General features: G+C 41.0%; 1 long non-coding RNA gene across 1 annotated transcript; it reads right to left on the bottom strand.

Moving 5' to 3' along the window:
* Positions 1-3,289: 3,289 nt before the first annotated feature.
* Positions 3,290-18,282, bottom strand: LOC125891889 (uncharacterized). The gene is made up of 3 exons (XR_007449664.1): positions 18,212-18,282; positions 17,991-18,100; positions 3,290-4,193 (listed from the first exon to the last, which is right to left on the bottom strand). It is a non-coding gene; the product is annotated as an uncharacterized LOC125891889 (long non-coding RNA).
* Between the last annotated feature and the right edge of the window lie 344 nt (positions 18,283-18,626).

Raw genomic sequence — 18,626 nt, 5'->3', positions numbered from 1 at the left:
ACATCTGTGCAGGAACTGGTGCAGTACAAGCTCCGGTAGCACCACTCTGATAGGACCTAAGGAAAAAGGAAAGAGACATATGAAGGCCTGTTGAACTTACACAAGTCAGTGGGGTTAAAAAAAAAAAGCATGTGACAAAAGTTCTTATGTGCTGTGCATGGTTTATAATGGCAAACAATTCCAGAGGAAGGGCCAGAAACATCCAGCTGGATAGGCTGTAAATAATAACAGTGCATAGCAACCAGAGAGGTATGCAGAGGTAGAATATGTATGCTTCCAGGATCTTCTTGTAGGGTATTTTTTTGGCTTTTATTAGTGGCACATAATGGGACATAAACAGAATAAGTGGATAAACACAGATAGATACAACAGGACTTATGAAATTCAAGACAATAAAGACATTATTAAGATATTTTAAAGAGTAAACGACAAATGATAAATGGTGTGTTGTGAGAGTCAGGGAACATGTCCCACTCAATATTTAGATCATGTGCATTTATCTCCATCAATACAAAACATGAAAGGACTTGTTTTGACCAAATTTAAGACATTAACATGAATTGATGAATAAAAAAACTACCAGAATGCAGGACATTAAGTATTTGATGCACTACCCCCTCCATTTGATGTGTTGCCTTTGCTCTTGAAAGTTAATGCTGATTTTTCTCATTTTCTGCACAAATTCAGTGCATAAAAAGAACTAGAACATCACTAGAATGAAGGCAATTTAGTGTTTGACACTCTAGCAGAGGACCCATAACCTCCCAGTTTTATATATGTCAACCCCAGTGTTGAAACGAAACCTTTACCCTTGAGAGTTGATGCTGATATTTCTCATTTTCTGCACAAATTTGGTGCATTAAAAATGACTAGAATGCAGGAAATTAGTGTTTGACGCTCAAAATTTTCTAGCAGAGGTGCACCAGTGTCCCTTTTTAATATGTGTGACCCTCAGTGTTGAAACGAAACCTTTACCCTTTAAATTTGATGCTGACTTTTCTCATTTTCTGGACAAATTTGGTGCAAAAAACCCCCACTAGAACTCAGAAAATTTAGTGTTTGACACTTAACATTTTTTAGCTGAGCTCCTCCAACCCCTCCATTTCATATGTGTTGCCCCCAGTGTTGAGATGAAACCTTTACCCTTCAGAGCTGATGCTGACTTTTCTCAATTTCTGCACAATTTTGGTGCAAAAAACCCCACTAGAATGCAGGAAATTTAGTGTTTGATGCTTCAAATTTTCTAGCAGAGGACCCTTAACCACCCAATTTCATATATGTCAACCCCAGTGTTGAAATGAAACCTTCACCCCTGAGAGCTTATACCTACTTTTCTCAATTTCTGTACAGGTTTGGTGCGTTAAAAATCACTAAAATGCTAGAAATTAACTGTTTGACGCTCAGAATTTTCTAACAGAGGACCCCCAGCCCCTCTGCTTCATGCATCACCCCCCAGGGTTAAAACGAAACCTTTACCCTTTAAAACTGATGCTGATTTTTCTCATTTTCTGGACAAATTCAGTGCATTAAAATCACAAGAATGCAGGAAATTTAGTGTTTGATGCTCAAAATGTTCTAACAGAGGACCCTCAACCTCCCTATTTCATGTGTGTCACCCCCCTTTACCCTTTAAAGCTGATGCTGAATTTTCTCATTTTCTGCACTAAAAGTAACTGAAACAATAAATCCACTGGAAGCAAAGACCACAGCAACCGCTCTCCTCTCCGACGAGACAAAAATGAGCAAGTTTGGGTGTGAGAGAGAGGAGGTGGTTTACTTTATGGGAGGCACAACTGTAAATCACAAGCTGGACAAAAAGGAGAAACCCCTATAGTGCCTTTTGTCCTTTGATTCCTCATGGACAGCAGCCATGGTAGAATTGGATTGAAGCCACCTGCCTGTCTGTAAAGCCACCGTGCACACTGAAGAAAAGAGGCCACTGTTGCTTCCCTACATGACGGTGGAAGGATTTAAGCTTCTTAGTGAGAACAAGTGTACCGAACACACTCACACAAGTGTGTCATTTTTTACAGTATTTCCCCCCAACTTGACATCGCAAATGTTGTCGGAGAGAATCTTGAAATTTGTTGATAACATCCAGGAGTGTACCTTTGGTTTGAAAAGAGAGGAGGACACAATAGAGCAGGGGTTGTGGATGTTGATTTGAATCCCTTTCTTGCATATCTACATAGATTTAGCAACTATGGTACCCAAAACAAAATCAAGGAAGTAATGAAATTAACCATCATGCTAAATGTTTTTGAGTATATCAGAGTATATCCGTTTTTTCCCCAGCTGATTCAGCATGTTAAATTGGCGTCAGAGATGGTGAAGCCCATCGGTGAATGAAATCACTCTGATTGGAAGTTCAGCTTGGCACACAAAATAAGAAATGGAAGTGAGGAAAGTAAACAAACGATTTAAATCAAGAGGGCATGACACAGAAATAAGATTCGTAATTGTATTTTTGTTCACTGGCACACAGTAAATATAATTAGTTCTTTCAGCATCTGGTTGTGTTGTTAATGTGCTAACTGGCTAACTAGCATCTTGAATCCATCCTGTCATTTTGAATGACGATTACAGGCTAATGCCACCTGCTGGTATTAAGAGATATTTCCTCTCATACAGGTGGAGAATGTACGCACTAGCTGGCTGTTGGCTGTTATCATTGCGGTGAGTTCAGTGCAGCTTTTTAGCTAAGACACAGGTGACACTGGGCAACGCAACGGTAGGCCTACATATATATATATATCCATTATTTAAGCAGATAAAAGTTATGTTGAAATTTAAAATCTCTTTATCAAGAGCGACCTGGCCAGGAGGGCAGCTCAAACATCGTTACAACAATAAATACAAGCAGACAAGTTAAACAATCACACGCCACAAATGTGCAAGCACAACATCCAGTTAAAATGCAACACAAAAACAGTTAAATTCATACACATTTTATTTTCTAAAATGAGTTCAGTTCAAATTTGAATACCAATAACACTGACCAACAGCGCTATTTTCTCAACCCTTAAGAACTGACTTAAATTCCCTCTTAGTTATCAGCTCAGACAATTTCAGGATCTCTGTAAGTTATCAAAGAAGGGGCTTTTTTGGCTTTTACAAATGTACAAAGATATAAAAGGACCATCCCAAACAGAGCTTTTTATTTAAAAACCAACCAATGCGAAAGTCGGAGGACGTACAGAGAGGGCTACAGTTTCCACAGCCAGTAATAAGATGTAAAGCACATTGGTAAACAGTCTCAAGTTTCTGTAGGAACTGGTCAGGTGCGTTCATAAAAAGCACATCACTGTCATCCAATAAATGTAAAGCGGTTGCCAAAATCAAGGGTTTCCTTGCCTGGAGGGAGAAAAGGATTTCAACCCCTTGACGGTTGGTCTTAGGCCAACATCACCACTAGTGATTAGTCAGTCAGTTTGGTGTGTCTCGGCTTTTACATCCTGGAAGGCTGGTGATATTACACAGAGAAACGTGACATCAAGTACCCAAAAAGAGAACATCATAGATTTTAAAGTCAATTTTAATTGTTTAGCCCAAGATGCAAATTAAAGGGCTTCAAAACAAGCGGAGCACATGACAGCCTTTATCTCAAGACCCTCGGTTCAGAGGAAAACTCCCAAAAAACTTTTAATGGAGACAAAAAATACATCAGAAAGATCAAAAGGAGTTATTCCTCTTCAAGGACACACACATGCAATACACATTGTAAAGAGGTCTTTGTTATGAAGTGTCCAAACTTGCATTACTTGTTTGAATCCCTGTGCTGTTTGGCGAGCCCTCTCCTCATCACTAACTTTCCTCCCGGGTATGCATCCACTTGGTTTTGTACTCACACACATACAAACAAAAACCTGACTTAACCCTGAGCTTACCTAATACATCATGATGCACTTACAGGCAGGGGAAGGAAAAAAAAAAGAGGTCAGAGAAAGACCTGTGTCCGAGGAGGGTATCCAAACCCCCACATCCATATTGATTAAACAAATTTGCCACAAATCATTTTACAAATGCCCAGTGGGGGGCTATAGAGGTTGGTGGAAATACCCCATTCATGCTCTGTCCTCCCCCGCAGGGCTGAAGCCTCGACTCTTGGCTCGTTTAAGCGTGCTGACAGCCTCTGATCCTCCGGCCATCTGCAGGGTGGGCTGGCCAGCGCTCAGGGGTCTTTGTGTTGTGAACTTTAGGAGGATTTAACAGTGGAGAAGAAAGGAAGAAAAAAAAGGTGAAGGATCTCCCTCATAATTCTGGTTCTAGATCATTTGCAAAACACACAAATCAAACTTTGAAGTCAAAAGCAAAAACACTCAAACACACAGATTGGAAGCAAACCGGTACACATCTTTATGATAAACATTTTTAGTTCAGGGGTTATTGAATGTTCACTCTCTGCAGCACACAGCAGATGTCCGTTTCTGCGTGTGCTCTCTCAATGACTCACATACATTTTGGGTGAGCTTTAAAACCCCACCCCCCTCACCGCACTTCTCTTTGTGAATGAAACTGGGCGGGGACAGCTATGTGGAGTGGAAGTACATGTGCGTGGGTGAGTATTTTTGAGAGCAGGCGAGTGTGTGCATGTGAATGTACATGTGCTGAGCCGCTGCCCTGCTGGGGAAAGTAAACAGGCCGTGTGTACATAACAGACTTTAGGAAGTGTACACACCACAACGATCACCAATTCAGTGGTTATTGATTTTCAAGACTTTTAAATTGCCTGATTTCTGAGTTTTTACAAACCTTGCCCAATTTGCTTTGCTTCAGTTTGTCAGATCTTATTTAGCTCAGATTTTCAATCCTGCATCAGAATGTAAAATAACCTTTTGAGGTTTACTGATAAAAACACACATTAATGTCTAAGTTAGCGATTAAATACTGAAGCTGAATGTGTTGTTAATGATGGAAATTAACACCAAAGGCGAGAATAAAATCAAAACACTTCACAAAATCACTCAGAGATCTGAAGCTACGCCTGATGAAAACCCTCATAACTGATGTTTTATCATCACATATTCTCCAGGTTCTTAATAACGTCAGAGTTCAACTCCAGCCGTCTCCGCTGCGGCTGTTTTGTTTCTGTGTAAAGGGGGGGTTGGAAGTCCCTCCCCTTCTTATAACCTCAAACACATGGTCAGCTCCTATTATTTTAACTGCTTCCAGTGACTTCAGATCTTGCTCGACCCCTGAGCGCAATCAGGAGAAGGAATGGCCACATTAAAACAACCGGGGCCGGCGACAGCTTGGGTTACCCCAGTTATGAAGGGTCGGATACTATTTTAAAAGCTACATGTGTTCATAAATGACTGATCGGTGTCTCTGGGAATCATTTTGGAAGGTCATAAATACCAAAACATACTCAATTTTGATGTTATATTGACATATTTTGGAGTACTTTATGTCCAAAAGGACAAAGTTCTTTGAGTTTTTACATACATTACTGCACTGACGTTGAAACTCCTGTGTATCCACTTTGCGCTCATGTGGAATTCATGTCTGGAAATTATCTCGCTCCTGTTCATACAGAGGTCAAAAGACATATGATGAGTAGGCTCAGAGGGAGAAGCTGATTTGGTGTTTGCAGAGAACAACAAACAGGTAATGCTTACAGCAGCTGTGTAGCTATTCATGTGTGCATAAGAAGGCAACCACTTCCTGCTGAGTGGTGCTTTCACCACCACACAAATACAGCAATATTTCTATCATTCACAAAGTCAGATTCATGCAGACACACACACAAACATGTGCACCGGATTAAATGTCATTTTAAACATTTACTGGGATCTTCGAAAATCCGTTCCCGTGTTGCTCTGCAAACAGGCCCCGGCCCTAAATGCTTCCCCAGAAACCTAATCCAACAAAACAGCCCATCGCTCATAAAGACGCCACATGAGTGATGTGAGCAGAGCGAGTTATAGTGACCCTGGGACACACAACTCTTCCCTTTTCTCAAACACGCAAATTCCACTGATTTGCGCTCATCTGTGATCTCAGGTAACTGTCACATCGGTTTCAGGGTAGCATTTATAAAATCTTTTCATACACTGGTTTTATATTACCTGTAAAAAAAAAATGGACAGGGCTTGTTTGTAAAAAAAAAAAAAAAAAAGAGCAGCAACCTTATTCAACACACTATTTATGCAACTCTATAGTGTGATTGCTTTTGTGTTGCAGAGACATAAAATTGATTTTTTTTCCCCTGTGTGCTGCTGCTGTTAGCATTGATAATGGAAACCTGTTTTTCAGTTTGAGAAAAAAATAATCCAATTAACTTTTTTCGTTATATCACAGTGTAGAAATCGATGTAATGAGCATGAATATGGAACTAAAGTACCGAGGTTAAACACAAACACTCCCTCGCTTGAGAATTTAAGACCGAGCTGATATTATTTGTGAAAAAGGGGCCAACTGACAACACTTCAGATGTTGGTGAGCAGGCTGGCACCCACACACACACTCACACACACTCACACCCCGTTGTGTATCTGATTCTTTCTCGACCCACCTAGACGGAAGTAACAGAAGCTTCGCCCTGCACACAATGAGATAAATATACTACTCCGCTCTTGCCTGCAGATTTTTCTCATAAAAAAAACCCTTTGATAGTTTAGCCATCTGGCCGGAGCCCAAAAAAAAAAAAAAAAAGTCCTCATAAAAGAGGCCCAAATAAGGTCAGGGGTCACTCCCTCCCTAGGTCAGGGGCCCTGGAAGGTTGTTATAGTGGACTTTACTAAAGTTGTCAGCTCAGATCCCCTTGACAAATTAAAGCGCATTCTTCGGTTTTTAACAAGTATTCCATTACAGTCGGACTGATCGGAAGGAAATGTTGATAGTTTCTTTGTGGGGGGAGGGGAGGTGTTACTGATATGGAATATAAGCTCACCTTTGTTGTGCATGATGGAAGATAAATCCATTATTAATCAAAAATCAATCTTACACTCAACCAGTAACAATACATCTACAGCTTTAATCAATATTTGATGATCAAAATCCTTTTGTGTGTCAGATTTGACTCTTTTCTTTTCTAAACTATTACCCATAAACACCCGTTACTCAACACGTAGTACATTAAAGGTGCAATGACAGCCCGTCATTAACCCTGACCTGTCTGTGTCTCTGTCCGAACGTCCAGAGGATGAAAGGCTCAGGCTGGACTTATCACACAGACTGATTTAGCTGACTGCTCTCTGAGTGTCAGCGCGTAGAATCTGCCTGCTAACACGACACAGACACCGTGAAGTTCAGTACAGAGATGCAAAGTACAGACATTTCTGACGAATGTCTTCCCTCCTAAACGCATGACATATTTGGAATAACGCTTATTGAGTTAGATCAGAAGACTGAACCACTCCTGTGTCTGCGGTAAATCTGACTGCTAAGGAGCTCTTTGTGATATTCAGAGCAATAATACCACGGCAAATTACTATGTGCTATGTAAAGATTTAGTGGAGGAATAGTGTCTGGAGCAGAAAATGAAGTCATGCTGCTGCTGTGTGTGTTGTAATCAAAAAACAGTAGTGCACCAGAATTTGTCTATAACCCAAGTAATTGGGCGGGCTGCAACCCTCTGACAAAAGCGCTGACCAGACACAGAAGGAAGTAGTATAAAGAGCAAAAGTCTATATATGGAGCGAGGCTGGGGTTGGTCAAGCAAACAGAGAACTTCCCCCAGCAGACTGATGTTTGTGTCCAGTGTGAAATTTGAGTTATTGTAACGTATGTCATTACCATGTTCTTTTCCTAGACCTAACTTATGTAACTTTACGTTGAGTACAAAACTTTTCGTTAGGCAACCAACTTAACTTTAAGTACATAATGTAGCGACGCCTAACCATGTTTCTTTAACCAAATCTAACATACGTTAAGTATGACACATGATAACATGACAACTCCATTCCTGGAGGCTTAATCATAAGATATCATACGAACAGAATGAAGATATGTTGTTATGGTGTGGTAGATGGTCTTGACGCATGTGCATGTGGGTTTGGGTTAGGGGTTCTGGTCCTACCAGCTAGCTAATCATCACCGATCTACACCGCAGTCATATGGTGGTTGCCATTTATATCATGACAACCTTGTTGTGAAAGTGTAGCGCCCACCTGTTGGTCCCCCCCTTGTTAAAAATGTTAGCACTGTTTCTGTTGTTAGCAATGTCCGTGCTGTTAGCATTATTAGCCACTAGAGCTAGCTAAGCCACCTCCATGTTGAGAGCCATGTGCAGACAACACGTGTATCACAGATACACTCTGAATATTGAATGGAGCTCCTTTAAGGGCCCGACACATGCCGCCCTGCTGCCAGACCTTGCGTTTTTCAGGTGGTTAAAGACACGACATGTGTGCGGCCTCTAACACAGTAACTTAGCTTGGCACAGAGACTGGAAACAGGGACACAGCTAGCCTGATGCTACCCAAAGCTACAACAAGATACAGCATGTTAATACATGAGCGTTAGAGGTCATTTTGACAGAATTCATTGTCTTTGGACGCAGCCGTGCTAATTGCTTCCCTGTCATAGCCTTTATGCTAAGCTAAGCTAACCATCTGCTTACAGTAGGTACGTATTTACCATTTTAACATGAAAATGGTGCAATTTTTCATCTAATTTTTTGTCAGGAAAACAAATAAGCATATTTCTCAAAATTCCAAATAATTTCTTTATCAACATATTTGACTGTCAGTAAAAAAAAAAACAACAACCCAAAAACATAGGTGCACAATATGAGAAGAACATCTGAAAATGTATTTCAAATACGAAGTCCCAGCTGACTCCATGTTGAGAGCCATGTGCAACCTGTGAATCAATTTGCTCTGAATATCATATCAAGCTCCTTTAACACAACAGCTTAGCTTAGCACAGAGACTGGAAACAAGGAAACAACCATCCTGACTCTGTCCACAGGTACAACAAGATATATTATGTTTATAAATGAGATTTAGAGGTGATTTTTGGGCAGAATTTATTTTCTTTGGACAGAGTCATGCTAACTGCTTCCCTGTTTCCTGAATTTATGCTAAGCTAAGCTAACCAGCTGCTCATGGTAGGTTCATATTTACCGTAATAACGTGAAAACAGTAGCTATTTTTCATCTAACTTTTGGCAAAAAAACAAATAAGTGTATTTCTCAAAATGTCAAATTATTTCTTTCTCAACATATTTGATTGTGGGTAAAAAAAACACAGGTGCTAAACATAAGAGAAACATCTGAATACTGGTGTCAAACACCACCACCCAGCTGACTACTCCAAAACAGACTGGAGTTATATCACAGATGAGGTGGGAGAACAGAAGTTGAGCAATCTGTCTTTATACCCTGTGACTTTCACACACATGGGAATGTGTTTGGTTCCACCCCACATGCATTCAAAAACCCATCTACAACAGTCAAACAAATGCTCAGCATATGACAGCCCCTATGCCACTGTGGGAAGGACTGGACAAAGGCGAGCGTTTTTTCCACCACACAGCTGCTCCGCTGCAAATTTGTCTTGCGCTCATTGTCTTTTTAAAAGAAGTGTTAAAGCTCTCGCTCCATGCTCCAGTCGCTTCCTAAGGAAGGTGCTGTTGGGATGAAACATGGGCACAAGTGTCCAGTTTCAGAGGAAATGGTGAGAGAATTGGTCGGGGACGATGAGCTCCATTAAACACCGCTGAGGAAGTGAACCTCGCAGGAGCAATCAATACTGCACAAGCTACAGGTGGGGGTACGGGGGGTGGTGAGGCTACACAAACCTGAAATCTTTGATCAGAATAAAGAAGTGTGTAATATTTCCTTTTAAAGGCTGTCGTGCAGTGTAAGAATGGCAATTTGAAAAATTAAAGATACGCAGAATTAAAAGTGGTAACTAGTAGAAAGTATTGATTTTATATTGGAAAAAACCCAAACAATGTGTTTATCATTTTGTCTTATAAAAACCAACACACCCTCTTTTGTTCCATTTTCAATGAACTCATGTTGAAAGGTGACTGGGGGGGCAGAAACACTTTAAATTCCATGCGGACAAGAATGCAACGTCTCCAGTTTCTTATAATCAGCATGACTATGAATGGTGAAAATAAACAAACACTTTTTTTTTCTCTCAGAGAAGTTTTGCCTCAGGGACCCGGAGTGAGGAGGGGCTTCATTACAACACGCTGTTATTAATCTTTGTTAATTGTAGGCCTCTCCATTCAAAAGTCCTACAGCTGTATTTTTCATCATTAAGCCTGTGTTTACAGTGGCAGGAAACTGAGCCATACAACAGAAGTGACATACAATCAGATCTCAGGAACACAATTTTGTTCAGCTATTGCAAAATACTGCAAACAGGCTTGTATGAACCACATTTAAAGCCTTCTGCTTCTTCACATGTAGACCAAAAATCAAATTATGCTGTGATTATGACTGAATACGTGGAGTAAATTAGTTTGTGGGTGCAAACAGTAAAATCAGAGTTTGGCTGATTGGCTGAATTCCTGCATGTTAATTTGCAGATTATGCCATAATTTTGATTTTCACTCCAGCACACACCCACTCGGCTGCGCGGAGAGTAAATAACCACACTGAGCATATTGTAAAAGCATTTACATGTAAGCAGTTTCCCCCCTCACATATTTTGTTCCCCACTGTGCATGCAGCACTTAATGCCTTTGTGAGCACCTGTTTTGCTGTTTCTGATGTGCGGCTCGAGCGTTTTTCGGAGGATGTGACATGCCTTCAGTGCCCATAACACAGCTTGCATTCCATGTGTTGAACAGTGATGGTGTCCTCTTTTGAAAAGGAATGCATCATGGTGGAATAATTGCCCTTACTCCTCTCTGGCCACTTAGTTAAAAGGGATTCAGATGGTTTGGGATCTCTCTCTGTTTCTCCACCACCCCTCCTCCCATGGGGCAGGGAGAGGAGGAGGAGGAGGAGGAGGAGGAGAAGTCGAGGGGGATGGGTGTGTTTGACTTGGGAGAATTTGGAAGGGGGTATTTGCATTTACATAAAAGGCCAAACTAAGTTTTTTTTGCCTCTGTGTTCCACCCATAGAGAGTTTTGCTGTCTGACAACCATTGCTCTGAATTACAGCTGCTCCTCCCCCGTATCAAGAGCCGGTGCTGCTCCTGGCATTCCACAGAGATTCCTTGAATTAACTTCCCAAAAGAAGGTGACCCTCACAGCAGACATGGGTATTGGATTAAAGTGGTGTTTTAGAGGTCACAGGATCCTCTTGGATCACGCTCTTGTCACCTCTTCTTGTTGGCACGGCTGCTGGGAGGTCCAAACTGTCCATGCTGCAAGTTTGGTGCTGGGAACAGGCGAATGCATGTGGCTGTGGCTTAGCAGAGGCTACATGTGCATGTTCACACACACTCACCTATGTGAGTTATAAGCCATCATGCATAACAGGTTTTGCAATAAGCGCTGCAAGTGATGTTTGGGGAAATTTGTTTTGGGTCTTTGTCAAGTTTTGTGTTTTGCAGCAGGTTTTTCCACTTGAGAAATATTCATAACTGTCCATTTAAATTCCTCACCAGATGTTTAACCCCACAAGAAACATACTACAGGTGTATTTATAAAGTGTTAACATCCCCTACTATGTCAAAAGTTCAGGGTAATTACATTCTCATGGCATAAGCTGCCACTGAAACATGTTTTCAACACCTTTATGTTCGTTTAAATAGCTGTATTTATTTTAATTGTGATTTAAAAGCCTGCGCCGATTCTAAATCTGTCACTTTTATTACAGATGGTCTGCTTCCAACACGTGTCTGTCATCTCTGAGCCTGCAGTATCATGCTCCTGTGATTTTGTCAATGCCATTGAGTCAGTCTTATGTTTGCAACCCCAACCCCTGCCGCGGGGCCAATTAAAACAATTTCAAGGACAAAGGAGGGGAGTCTATTGTATCACACAGCCAGCAGTGCAACGGATATGGTGCCAGAGGGGCACAGTTGTCAAGGATTAGCGCCCCTTCGCAGGCGCAGATGGATATATCAGCCTCCCACCGATGGTGATGAGTGTCTGAGCAGGACAACTGCCTCAAATGAGCTTTTAGCAGGAATGCAGATGCAGTCAACAGGCTTGGAATTAAATGAGCGAGACGAGCCGATGACAGAAAGCAAAACTAAAGAGGCAGTTTCTGATTTACCTGTTGCTCTGACCTCTGAAACCTGTTGTTGTGGACAGGCATATTTAAGTCTTGAGCAACAGGCTTCATGTTCCATCCAACGGCGATGACGCAAAATATGAAGTAAAATACACGTGAAATTACACGTAATATTTGTGTGTTCCATATTTTTGGATTTACTGTTCAAAAGCACCCGACACACAGAGCCTGGTCACTAGTTAGACAAGTTAGTCGTATTTATGAAAACCCTCCCAACACCCAGTTTTTTTTTTGTCACATTCCTGAGCCGTGCACAGCCCACCCCCTTCCTAAAACAGAAAGATCTGCTGGTGACAAATCTTCAAACCAACTTCCTCTCCTTCCTTTCAACTCCAATAATGGCCCAATGAACTGGATTCTCTCTGTCCTGACTCACATCCTCTGTGCCATAATATTTATGCAGGCTATTCAGAAGCTGCCCTCATCAAATTGCTGTGTGACTCACACCACAGGCACCGGCTCACCTCATTACATCCTGACTAATAGTCTGAATATTAGTCGGGGATAATGTGATATTAGAACGAATGGCTTACCAGAGAGTCACCGCAGTAATATAACTCTCCATATACATTGTTAATCAGGGGCATTTTCCTGCACTCAGATGTCCACCGCTGCTGGACTGAGCTGAACTCGCACATTAATCTGAGCAGGAACTTCACAAACTGAAGGTGTTGACAGTGAACGTCTCATCCGTGTTCTTAAGGCGCTGTTGTTATCTTTGTGGCCAGGCCAGACTTATCTCACACAGGGAACTGTATGTGAGCAGAAACAATAGGCTTGATTGAGTGCATTCCCTAAGAGGTGTTAGGTTACACAGGCCTGGTCACTTTAATAGATGATATCTGTCTGAGGGGACTTTGTCATGTGATCTTTATCAGTGGGCTTTTGGAAAAATGCTGCATCATTCATAAACTAATTAATTATCTGGCGTGAAGTTGTGATAACAGGAAGCACCCGAGGCTGGGCGTTGTGGGTTGATCAGGAACAAGGGTGATGTCTTTTAAGAGGGGGGGTGCCAATATAGAGCTGCAGGGTTGACGTTCATTTGAAGGCCAACACAGAAGTTAGCATCACCTCTGCAAAAAGCCATTTTACATTGGATTATTTTTTTGTGATACTTACATGTCTTGTTCGGCAAGATAATCTTCATAAGAGAACATAATAGATTCTTAAAGTGTAAATGCAATCACCAGAAGTAAAAAGCTATTGTTAGGCTATAAACTAACTATACTTCACCGTCTCCATCACATCAAGGCTGTAGAGCCATATTTGGCATGATGATGCTCTGATGTCTCATTTAGCCACGTGTCATATGGTCATGACACCTTAAAGCTTCAAACTTCTCGAGTGGGGTATTTAGTGACGTATTCTGTGCCGTAGAACAAAACACGAAAGTCTCTAAAGCTTGTGTTAACCACAAGACTTACTTTGAGACACGGGATCCGCTAACTCTATTGGGTTTTAAGACTCATCACTGCAACACTCTATACAACAATAAGTTAATGGATCTTAACTTTACGCAAAGCCAGCAAGTGGAATATGCTCAGCATGTATGCGCTGGTCGCTAGTTAACATATTTAGAGGGAATTTAGCGTAACAATGTGAGAAGATAACCATTTACAAAACTATCATTTCCATACACTTTACAAAATTGATCACAATCATTTACCAGTCTTAAAAAAAGACAGGTGGTAACAAGCCTGGATGGATCATCGAACAGGCCTACAGGGCACAGGCCCAGGGGTCCAAAGTGTCGGGGCCCACGACCACAAAGAAACAGAAAACAACCAAAAGAGACACAATCGACAAAGAAAGAGGCAAAACACCCTCAATGAGTGTGTGTTTTGCTCCTATGTAGGAAATAAAACAAACAAATAAATAAAAGCAAAATTAAAAATAAATTAAATATGATAATAACAACAACATTTCCCATCTTTCTATTTTATTCATTCCAACCTCACCCATTTGCCAGCCAAGAATCCAACGACCATTTTAGACATAAACCAGGACAAAATCTGAGTATCATAAACTATTTTTTTTTTGTTGCCACAGAGCGATTTTCTGCAACAATCCAAAATCAAATGTAAAAAAAAATCTCACTGGCTTTTTGTCGAGGGAACCAGGATGATTTCAACTTCCCTGTTGGCCTACTAATAAACACTATCCCTGCAGCACTCTATTACATTCTAGCTTTCCACTTTTTAGTGCATTTATAAAACAGGTTCAATGTTTGGCACTGATTTTATCTTTACCACAGCTCTCCAACAGCTTCTGCTGGGGTACGGCAACACCACTTGGACAAACCACATGCAGAGCTGCAGCAAACCATACCACTAGAACCAGCAGTAATAATAAATGCAATTTGTGTAGTTTATTTATTTTTGTATAGTTTATTGTAACTGCTTGTTAGAGAACAGCATTTTTTCACTTAGGCTATATTTTTATCAGTATATTGAGCATATTTGAATTTGAATTTGGCCCCCAGTATATATTATAATGACTGCCTTGAGTGATGCTTTCATACATAGTCCCTCATACCCCCTCCTTGATTTTAAAAAAGCCCCAAAATGCAATTAGCCTAACAAAGAAAATGGTAATCCACAAGCCAGTATGAGTGCATGGGTGGGATGCATCTGTAATGACCTGAGAATGCTTCTGAGGAATTTTCACACCAATAAGCTCCAGGAGAGCCAGACTAAAACTTTGCAGCGCCACACATTCATATAGTGCTAATCCCTGTGTGGTGCAATTGAAAAAACAAAAACTTCTTGCTTTGACAAACATGAACTCAACAAAGCCAATTTCCTCTGTTTCTGTCACGGGTGGAAAAATGTAAATTTTCTAATATGACCCTTAACCACGGCCCACTGGTGGGTGTAAGTCATTCACACAGTCTGTATTTACAGATATCAGACACATTATCAGACCACCAGCAGATTCATAGCTGGGGGTGGAATCACATATGCTAATAAAGCAGATGTCCACAGTCCTCAACACATTCCAGGCAGCCTATAAAAACAAAGCGTCTTTCTTCCCCAAGGAGCAGAGACCCATCTCTGACTGTCTCCAACAGCCACAAAGCTTCATATAAACATTTAGTGTTATAACCCAATGGTCCCGGCAGTGCCCACTCCCCTCCCTGACACTGTCTCTAAAAAAACGCAATCTGATCCCTTCTGACTCGCAGCTTCCCCTCATTTTGGGAGCACTCTGCATGTTTGGCCAAGGTGTGGGTCCTTGTCTAAAAACTTTCCATGACACTGGAAGTTTCGGGCCACGTCTCCGCTGTCCACTGTGCCCGACTCCCGCTGAATTCATCAGCCATTGTTTTCTCTGCACAGGCATTTATGATGTCACAGCAAACATAAGCTTTGTCCTCAGATGAAGGATCAGCCAGGGTTCGTGCCCTTATGGGGTCAAACAAACAGCAAATATGGACAGGCTATGACTGAGATCATGGGGTTGGGTGGACATTATGGTAGCAGTGAGAGAACTTCATTTAAGCTGGAAAAAAAGGGCGCCAATATGGATGACAGCACATTTTCTTCTCAACTGGTAACAACAAAGAATAAAAGTGACTTCTTTTGAAACCAGTTATGCTAATTGTGACACTTAAAAGAGCACAGCTTTAATCTTATCTCCTCACCCCTCTCCCCACCTCTCCATTGCCGAGAAACACCACCCCATATCAAAATAAAAACAAGAACATTTCCTGGGTCTGAGTCCCCCGGTGTACTGAATCACCACCAGTGATGACAAAGATACACAAGCAGCAGTTATGAAAATAATTCTTGACCATTTGCATGAGAGAAACGATTCTCTCCAAATATTTGTGATTCAGCATTCGCAGGAAACAAATACGATAACAAGACTTTCCTGTAAAGATGCTGGAAAAAACGGCGCAGTCTTAATCTTTTGAGAAGCAACAATAATCCATATCGCTCACACTGCTTTTCTAATTGCTCCATATCCACCCGGGATTTAAAAAAAAAAAAAAAGTTTTCAGATTGCATAAGAATGAATTTGGCAGCAACAGTATGTGTGCGCATTTGAAAGCAGGCAAGGTAAACAGACTTAAGCACACACACACACAGAGACACACACAACAATGGCTTGTATCTGTAAAGATCAGATTTCCATCATGTTTGTTTTCTTAGGATAAAGCATGTGTGAACAAAGAAAATATTTTGCTTGCTCATGGCCATCTGTTGAAACCAGAGGAATTTCTAAAATTGTAAATAGCTTTGTTTATTGTGGATACTGTTCCAACTCTGGGGACTGGCTGAGATAAGTATGCATTTATAAGTTAAATGTTTAAATTGTGGATCCCATCAGCTGCTTGCCTGAAAATAAAATAAAAAGTCCACACAATCCTAAAGAACTCCACTTATCTACACTGTTACATCAGCTTTACTTTCACAAAACTAACTCAGATTAATGGATGCTTAAGAACAATCTAATCACTCTATAATGGCAGGTCGGCTATGAAAACAAATGTCACGCCACACAATAACCGACTGTCCCGCTCTACCAACTATGAGAATGCGGATGGAGAAAACACAAAGCAACATGCTGACCAGTGAGAACCATCTGAGGCTGTCACAAACTGAGCATAAAAAAAAAAAAATCCTGTATCTGTGCAGAGCTGAACCCAAATGCACAGTCTAACCTTTACGCCACTGCTCCCAACTTGCATCCCACAAAAATATGGAATAAAAAGAAAACAATCGAGCAATTGTTCCGGCTTCAATTCGTGGCACCGTGTGCACGGTCAAAACCATGCAAACACTCATTTGTTTAGGGTTAGTGGCACAGAAACAGGGCGGGGGAAACAATGGCTAAATGTCTTTGTTACTGAACCACAAAAGCTGATAGCTGGTTATTTGCATTCACAAGATCACACTCAGAGCTCATTGCTAAATGGTGAAACCCACATCGTTATAAAAGGACATTGTTATAAAAGGCACCGGCTGTGTGTTGTGGAGAGCAGGAGATACTGTAGCAGGCCTTTGTCCATTTAAAGGGACTTTTATGGGCTTTGGCGCTCTCGCTGCGGCCGTGCCTATTGGCTCAAAATTCGACTTATTTTTCTGCCCCCTGAGGTCTGGGTTTAAACTGCTGCTTTCAATCTTAAAGAAACAACAACAAAAGAGGCTGTCAGGGTAATGCTTCCTGACAACCCAAGATAGACAAAAACAACACCCAGAACACTCAAACACCAAATGGATACCACAGGAAAGGTGACAAAGCTTTTAGGAAATGTGAATAAAAAATCCTGGTGAGTGAGGAGAAATTAATATGTAGATTTGTAGCAGACAGTCACATTAAAATCAATTTGCATATCTTTTCTTTGAACAGCTTTTTTTAACAACTTCATCCCACTGTTGTTGTTTTTATATTGTTTTTTTTCTGCTCTGTTTTAAAGGAACGGTTACAGAGGAAGTTTACAGATTGCAACCAGCTGAAGCTTCTCCCGATTAGATTTCCTTCAGTGTTCATTGTTTAGGAGGTTTTTTTTCAAACCGGTAAAAACACTGCATAAAGCAGTTCCACATTACAAATCACTGTTTCTCTAATGATGTTTGGCTCATCGCAGACGGGCTGCTCACCCAGTGCTTGCTATGTGTGCTCATCTTATTTCTGACCCAGACATTTAGGAGGTTGTAACCATGAGCTGAATTATCCATAGAGGTCTCTTCCTCTCCAAAATAAACCGAACCGGTGATTTAAACAGGTAAAAACACTGAATAAAGCACTTCCACTGTTACAAATCAGTGTTTCTCTGATGCTGTTTGGCATGTTAGAGAAGGGCTGTTAGCTCAGCACCTGCTAATGTGTGCTCACCTTTTTTCTCCGATAACATAAGATCCAGATGTTCAGGAGGTTTTTACCAGGAGCCGAATTATTCACAGAGGTCTCTCCCTTTCCAAAATAACTGGATCTGGTGATTTAAACTGTAAAAAACATGGAATAAAGCAGTATCATGTTACAAATCAGTGTTTCTTCTGTGCTGTTTGGCTCATGGCAGACAGGCCATTCACCCAGCGCCTGCTATGTGTGCTCACCTTATTTCTGATCCAGAAATTCAGGAGGTTTTAACCATGAGCCAAATTATCCACAGAGGTCTCTTCCTCTCTAAAACAAATGGACAAAGTGATTTAAACGGGTAAAAACACTAAATAAAGCAGTTTCATGTTATAAATCATTGTTTCTTCTATGCTGTTTGGCTCATTGCAGACGGGCTGTTCGCCTATGTGTGCTAAGGTTATTTCTGATCCAGACATTCAAGTGTATTTACTGTGAGTCGAATTACCCACAGAGTTCTCTTCCTCTCTAAAGTAAAATGACCTGGGGTCTCATTTACAAACACTGCGTCTGCACAACAAGGCTTGAAAGAGGCGTTCACTACTTCCAATGAAACAGTTTTGATCTATTAAAACAAATATGATGAGAGAAACTTTGACCCATGCTTATAAACAT

This window comes from Epinephelus fuscoguttatus, linkage group LG7 (genome assembly GCF_011397635.1).
Source record: "Epinephelus fuscoguttatus linkage group LG7, E.fuscoguttatus.final_Chr_v1".
Lineage (NCBI taxonomy): Eukaryota > Metazoa > Chordata > Actinopteri > Perciformes > Serranidae > Epinephelus > Epinephelus fuscoguttatus.
This window is presented reverse-complemented; position numbering and strand designations above follow the sequence as displayed.